We start from the raw sequence: 8,154 nt of genomic DNA on the forward strand, positions 1-8,154 counted from the left end.
AGTGTCAAATGTCAAAAGGTTACGTCACATCCGCAAAGGTGACCTTTGATTTCCCGCCAGAACGGACCATTCGATCCAAGCTCACACAAGCTAATACACCGACCGATTAGTCTACAAAAATTCTCAATTAGTTGTTTGTTCAATTGTTCCCGCTACATTGATCGAATCCGATTCGAGATGAATAACGAACAGGGTCAACTGGATGCAGTGAAAGACGCTCTGCGTCGAGTAGCTGAGAGACTAGATGAAATGAGTCGAACCGGCACGTCTCATGCCGCGAGTCAAGGTAAGAACGTGATTTGGCGATCGTACCAGTAAAAACAGCCATTGATTTGTTTTCTTTTTTGCGTGCATACCACGTACCTCATCGACCCACAAGTGAGATCATTATGCTTCCAGAAACAATGATAAAAGGTTCACTTTTAGGGGAAATTGGTGTGTACGCCACGTGTAAAATAAATCAATGGGTTTCATAAGGGCGAAGCAACCGTCTACGTGACCGTGTGCGTTGGTGACTGCGTGACTTTTTTAGGCATAAGAGGCGCTAAACTTATATCTGTTTACAATTTTACAGCTAAATGGCGTGCTTCGTTTAAAAACCAGAGCATTTTGAATTTCAGAGTTTACAGCGGTGCGTGACACAAAGCTACGATCGATTTTCTTGAAAAATATATACTTATCTCATGATTTTGAGCCGTTTTAGAAGTCAATGCATTCGGGAAAGTGCTTATGTAAATGCTTGTTTGTTCAGTACAGATAATCAGCCGCCTATATAGCCAAAGTAAGTTGAGTAAGTTCCAGATGTACCACGGATATACACCGTTTGTGCGTTTTCATACGGGGCTCTTAATTTCTGCGAAACATTTCGAGGAATACTCGGCTGAAGTTTGGGGAAACGCACAGGCCTAAAACTTGGAAAGTTCTGTCTTCTTTATTTATCCTCTATAACATCACAATTTCTTGACTTTTTCCATTGGATGTTTTTCGATTCTTGATTTCATAGGGTTAGACAGCGTCATTTAACATTTTGAGCGATTTCGAACGATTTTCGCGCTTTCCCACCACGTCTTTTAAATTGTCACACAGTCGCCAACAGACATAACGTACCTGTGGTATTTGCTAGTAATGTATTCTGTGAACACGCTCTCTATTCAAGGATGGGGCGAAGCGAGAGCGGGAAGAAAGGGAAGAGACGAGAGAGGAGGGGAGAGGTTCCGACGCCCCAAACCCCGCCCCCATTCCCCTATGACTACTTAAAACTGCGATCGCTTGGATGCTCCAAAGAAAGTTAAATATCTGAGTTTTGTAGTCCTTGAGTAAAAGAAATATATGATCTATGGAGAACTACAATGTTAAATGAAAAAAAACAAAAGGGATAGGTGCAAAAATCAGTTTTCCAAATGGGTTATTTTTATAAGCATTGGAAGAGTGTACGGTTCTATTACAAATTCACCCTTAATTAGGAAAAAACTCTTTAATACTGTTGGTCCTTTTAACTATCGTTCAATTCGAATAATTATACTTCATTTCCTTTGACGCATTTTGTTCACACTTGATCTGTTTTAACTTGTACATGAATACTGCCAGGGTCGCATTCCGTACGTACGAGCTCCCCCGGATCAACCACCCTTGTCGCACCGTCCACTAGTCAGCTGGATCTAGGGATGCAGCCGCCTATCACCACGAACCAGGCTGCACAGGAGCACAGGAGGCTCTTTTCTTTAAGAGGAAAGAATGCTTTCGTGAGGGGAGCTGACAGAAAAACGAGAGGCTCTAGTCGCGGGAAAGGCAAGCGGATCCCCACCTGCACGTTAGAGTTCTTTTGTCTTTCCCAGGCCAACGCTATTAAACCGCCAACTGCGGTCAAAGAGAGGACCGCGCTGTTGAACGCCGGTCTGGGAGATGCCACTATTCAATTCCAAATGGACAGTAGCACTTTGGAGTGCCATCAGCAGATAGTGAGCAAGTTAATAACTATGGCATTAACGATCAACAGCAACAGAAAAGGACTTCGTGGTAATAGTACTAATTCCAACCTAGTAAACTTTCAAAGTATAGGTACATATCACAAAAAATAAAGAGAAAACCTTTTACATGTAAGCTTAGTGATAGTGAGTGATAGTGATAGTGAGCAAGAAAATAACTATGGCATTAACGATCAACAGCAACAGAAAAGGACTTCGTGGTAATAGTACTAATTCCAACCTAGTAAACTACATATCACAAAAAATAAAGAGAAAACCTTTTACATGTAAGCTTAAAAGCTCTCACCAGAAACACTCAAGCCAAACGCTGACATTCTCCTTTCGACAGTCCTCTGTCCTACACCCAACAAAACGCCGATTTCCGACACTTTGAAACCCTGGTCCAAGAGAAAGGATAATTGCTCTTGGAGTATTTGAAACGAAGGTCGTCCTCGAACCCCAGTACGACGCAGCTGTCCCTGATAACCATGACGAGCTTGGGTGCTGTGATTTGCTTCAATGGCCACAATAGTCTCGTACAGACCACTCATTACGTTCACAATGTCATCAGGAACATCGAGATTAACCAGCATCCTATTTATATAATCCAATCTTAACACTATCGACCCGATTTCGCAAGAATCTTCCAATCTTTCGATCCTCACAACCAGGTCATTTATGGCTTGCACAACACTGCAGAAATCCGCCATTTTGACCCACCAGATCCAGGTCCTTGTGGACGTGACGTAACCTTTTGACATTTGACACTTTTTGGCGGAAATTGTACGCCGTTCGCAAAGCTGAAGTCAACATTTCGCAGAGACTGTACATTTTAGAAAGCTCGACTTACGAAGCTGAATGAACGAAAGCCCGTGGTCGGAATGAAATATTCAAACTTGAATCCTTAATAAAAGGTTAACTTCGATTGAACAATAAGCTTAGAAGTTCCTTGTAATAAAAATATCAAACCATTTCGACAGGATAATTTCGAAATTGATAAATTGGATGTTGATTGCTTAAGTTGGATGTTGATTGCCGAAGTTGGATGTTGAGTGGTAAAGTTGGATGTTGAGTGTTAAAGTTGGATGTTGAGTGGTAAAGTTTCATGTTGATGGCTTCAGTTGGATGTTGAGTTCTAAAGTCGGATGTTGAGTGTTAAAGTTGGATATTGATTGCTATAAAGTTGAATGTTGAGTGCTAAAGTTACATGTTGATTGTTAAAGTTGGATGTTGAGTGCCCTAAAATTGGATGTTGAGGCCTAAAGTTGGATGTTGATGGCTAACGTTGGATGTTGAGTGCTAAAGTTGAATGTTGAGAGCTATGAAGTTGGATGTTGAGTGATATAAAGTTGGATGTTGAGGGCTAAAGTTAGATGTCGAGTGCTAGAGTTGATTTTTGGCGGGGATGGAACACCATACCCAGGAACCAAACACAATGGCGCCTCAGTCAGCTCTCTGTATTTGCTCGAGAAAATGGAAAACAAAACTAATCGTTCCAATATATTTTGGGACTAAAACGTCCAAGTTTTGTTCCAGAATCATTTCTTTTTCGTCACTGGAGTCAGAGTTAGGTTTCGATTCGGAAGACACCGAAACAAACTTCGATCGAGCACGTTCGACAACCGTGAACTCACTGCGCATGCTTAGAGCTTTGAGAACAATTTGCAACATTTCAAGCGACGACGGGGAAAATTTCTTTGCGGACGAGCTGCTTGTATATTAGGAATGGAAAACTAGATACGAAGTGGAGGAGCAGGCAAACGAAAAGCAGGAATGAAAACTCAAGGACTGCTTTGGATGGTAATTTCGTCAGCTAAACACAAGACTCCTACGCGTGTTTATAGCCCGTTTACATTTGTCCTTCGCGAGAATGTATTTGTCAAGGTATGGTTGTTCTATAAAGTCCAGTTTGTGTTTTACTTTCTGGAATGCTTCATGTTTATAAGAGCGACGCAAGTGTTTCAGTTTTCGAGACTTGATGACCTCCAAAACACTGGCTTCGATCGATTGAAAATCGTAGAATTGTTTGGACCTGTATTTTTGAAGCTGCGGGAAGCAAGGCGGAATTGGGAAGGAAACATTTTATACAATTACCCATTTCACATTGTCACACGTTTTAAGTCGTAACTCCAAATAACCAGTGTAAATTTTTTTCAAAGTTCGCAGTGAAATTCGTCGGATAATGAATGTTACGCGGTCATGTTTTTGACACTATTGCATAGAATGTTTGTCGCACTGCTGATTTCCAAGCCTTCGAAAAACTTTGTGAGTGTAACAATTTTGTTATCATGTAATTCTAAAGGATTAATCTTCGACTTTTATCTAAATCGAACGAGAACTAAGTGATGGTTGGCGGCGTATAGCTGCGACCTATTTACATATTACTATATTTGGTCGTAAAGGTTCTTCATCGATCACACAACTTTGCCGGCTAAGTTATAAATACTGCAGGATTGGAAGATATAGGTTGTCGGTAGTATTTCGGCAAATTGCTGGTTGGCTTTAAGCAGAAAATTTTGAAAATAGCGTTTGAAAGCCTGCGGAACAAATTCCAGTGAGAGTTCTTCAATGGTTCTCACAGACTCAGTTCGCTCGTTTCGGTTCAACAAAATCAACCATCGTTTATGTCTTCATTGTACCATTGACCGATCGTCGCCAGTAAATTGTACAGTATATCTTTTTTTAGATCTGGGATATTGCTGCAACAGCCGATAGCACCTCTGGAAGGTATTTCTGTGCACTTTTCGAATGTGTATTGCACCATCCTGAAGAAAATGAGAGGACGTGAGATATTCGACCTTCCTGGGTAGACGTCACAACAGCCGCTGGACCCATTCTCCTCAAACTCGGTCGTGAAACAAAATGGCGGTGTTTTGAAGCTATTTTCGAGATTTCGTCGGGGCACAGAAAATCGAGGATTTAACCGAATCCAGAAATTTTTATCGTAGAAGTATTTCAAATAACAAGTAGATTAGTTTTCGGGAAAAAAATTTGGGGGGTTAGGTGCACTTTAAGCGTTAACGAAAAACACTGTACAAATATTTAAATGTCTTGGGGTATCATCGCTCGTAGTCATAACAACTTAACGAAACGCAACGTTAATTAATTGACAAGTACAGTATTATGGCTCGTAAAGGTTTCTAGGGTAGACATTAGTTAATCAATTGTAAATAAAGTGCTAGATCATGAAAACCTTAACTAAAGAACCTGCAGTTTTCCTTGTATTGAAAATTAGCATAGATAATCCAGGAGATAACAGATCAGTCGGAGATCAACACGTCATTTTGTCTGACGAAACACGTCAAGGAAAAATACAAACAATATAGCGAGCAACATAGTCAAACATGACATATATGGGCTATCGACCGAGCGTTAGGGCAAGATGGCTGGATATTGACCGAATGCATTTTTTCGGTCTTTATCAGACAGACACGGAGTCCAGGTCCATAAACTCGCAAAAAAAGAACGAGGCCAACATCTAGCCATCTTGAACGGATCAAGCCTGGTCAGCAAAAGATTTATTACAAGATTTTTGGGGAAATGTTTCTTGCGGAACAAAGTGGGTAGTCCCGAGCGGGCAAGATAGCGCCATCTTGCTTGCTCGGGTAGCATATCATAGTGCAGGATTTGGTTCATCTTGCCAATTCACGGAGCCAACCATATAATATGGCTTCTTAAGTCCAAGCAGGTTAAAGGATGTTCATTTTTGTTGCATTAATTTGTACTTTATTTGTAAAAGAATGCGAATAACACCACTGACGTAGTACGATAGGATATTTCTAAAAATCAAGCTACGACATAGCCTTCCACCGCTTAGCAATACCTACTAAGAAATGCAGATCTGTTCATTAAAATGCTTCCTTCGTTTAACAGAATAATACTCTTGTCCTATTACGCCGCGATCAATTTGACGGCAAAAAATTGACTTAAAAAAAATGAGTCTAACAAAAGAGCAAGTCCTTGAGTGTTGTGTTCTAACAGCCACGTTGTAACGTGGACTTGTCTAACAAGTTGAGAACTTAGGAGTTTATATTGGCAATTATTGACACCTTTAAGCGGAAAAACTAATTACCCCAAAGAACAGCTGGCGACATAAAACATATAAATAAATTAAAAATACAATTTATTCCGCGCTTCTCAATATTATCTGGAAACTCCACAGGCCCTAAACAGGCGCGTGTTAGAACTGTGTAATGCGCTCTAATCTTGCACAGGCTTGTTATTACTCACCACAGCGTATTCAAGCCAAAAGAAACACAAACGTTTTTCAGTTAAAAAGACTTCAACATCTGTGTTTTTAACACCCTGGAAATCCTGAGAAAGTTGACAACAGAAGGCTGCCTTATATTAATTAACCGATTTGACAACAAAACTTCGGACCTTGTTTGAACACCGGCCCAAAGCGGAATCCACAGCGATAGAGTCTTATATATATTTTTACGTAAATCGATTTTTAAAGCTGAAGATGTGGTTTTTTATTCTCGGTTGGTTCTTCACCGTCGTAGCCATTTTGGGAAACGCACTTGTAATGTACTTGATAATCACCAGGGCAAGATTGCATTTTACAACAAACTGGTTTGTCCTGTCGCTAGCATTGGCTGATTTGTGCGTTGGATTCACCTACTTTCCTCCTCTTTTCATTTCAAACTTCTTCCAAGAGTTAACCATCGATCACACGGGGTTATGGTTCAAACTCAGCCATAGCTTCTTATATTCTTCATCTTCAAACTTATGTGCCTTGACTGGAGACAGGTTCCCTGCAATTACGGTGTCTTTAAAATACGCGGTATTCGTGACAGGGAACGATTAATAATATCCCTGGCTTAAGCTTGGATCGCACCTTTAGTCCTCTTCACATTACCTTCAATTTTCACTTATTCTAATAACAATGCCTCTTTTACGTTTATCTTCGAGACATTCAGAGTATCAGTCTTCCAGCTTATTCCAAGCGTGCTGTTTGTATTTGTCACCGGTCGTCTTTGCTTTATAGCAAGAGACATCTCTCGAAAGGAATCGCTGCTTTTGGCTCAGATTAGGTTTAATTTCAAGCCACAGGAAAATGTACTGACAGTAAAGAAGCAGAGGGAGAAGACAGCTTCATTGAAAGTGATTGTGTTAATTATTTTGCTTTTCGTGTTGTGTCACATGGAAGGAAACTACCGTTGCTTCTGTTTCGTTTTCAAACTTTGTGTAGCGTTTGCAAATTTAAAAGAAGTTATTCACGTTCTTCATGAACTCGGCGGTGAACCTTTGGTTTACGCTGTTTTGAAGAAAGACACGGAAAACGGACTTAAGAAGATTGCACTTGATAGACGTTGTCACTGTGGACAGTTTTCTCCATTTAATACAATCTTAGTCACTTGAATAACAATTGACTCGGAAGCAGCAGAGAATTCTTATAGATCTCATGAATTTAAGGTGGCACTGAACACCCTAAAAGGGAAAACTGGTACGCTAAAAACATTCTATGAACTTTAAGCCTCTTAGATATTTTACATAACGTAAAATATTAGCTTTCCCTTAGGGTAAGGGATCTTTCAAAAACTTTACAGTGCAAAAGCCAATATTTGGCGTAGCAGTCGAAAGGTGTTCAAATACCAAGTCATGGTTCCACTAGCAGTCACAACAGGAAAGTTAAGAAGAATCAAAGGAATATGTCAATTTTACAATAAAAGATATAGTGGATTTTTTTTTCTTTTGCAGTGTAAGTAACTGATATAATTATTTCGATTGCAATTTAGAAGCCAGTTTATAAGCGTTATTAAAAAAACTGTATAATTATTTAACTGTCTATTGGTTTCATCGCTCGAAGTCATAACAATTTAAGAAGACACAACGTTAACTGACAAACACAGTATTATGCCTCGTAAAGGTTTGTGGAGTAGACATTAATTAATTAATAAATTGTAAAGAAAGCGCCACTTCATCAAAATCCTAACTAAGGAACCTGCAGTTTTTTCCTGTTGAAAATTAGCATAGGTACTCCATGAGATAACAAATCAGTCGGAGATCAATATGTCATTTTGTCTGTACGACACATGTCCAGGAAAAATACCAGCAATGTAATTATAATGAGAAAAATAGTCAGACGTGATATATATGGGTTATTGACCGAGCGTTAGGGCAAGATGGCTGGATATTGACTAAGTTCTTTTCTCCCGTCTTTATCAGACAGACACGGTGTCCAGGT

The 8,154-nt window shown here is 39.8% G+C and overlaps 1 pseudogene; it reads left to right on the forward strand.

Annotated features, from left to right (window-relative positions):
- The first annotated feature begins 5,436 nt into the window (after positions 1-5,436).
- On the forward strand, positions 5,437-7,885 carry LOC149111274 (octopamine receptor beta-1R-like; annotated as a pseudogene).
- The last annotated feature ends 269 nt before the right edge of the window (positions 7,886-8,154 follow it).

This window comes from Orbicella faveolata, unplaced genomic scaffold (assembly GCF_042242905.1).
Source record: "Orbicella faveolata isolate gen_17 unplaced genomic scaffold, um_ofav_v1 contig_24, whole genome shotgun sequence".
In the NCBI taxonomy this organism is placed as follows: domain Eukaryota; kingdom Metazoa; phylum Cnidaria; class Anthozoa; order Scleractinia; family Merulinidae; genus Orbicella; species Orbicella faveolata.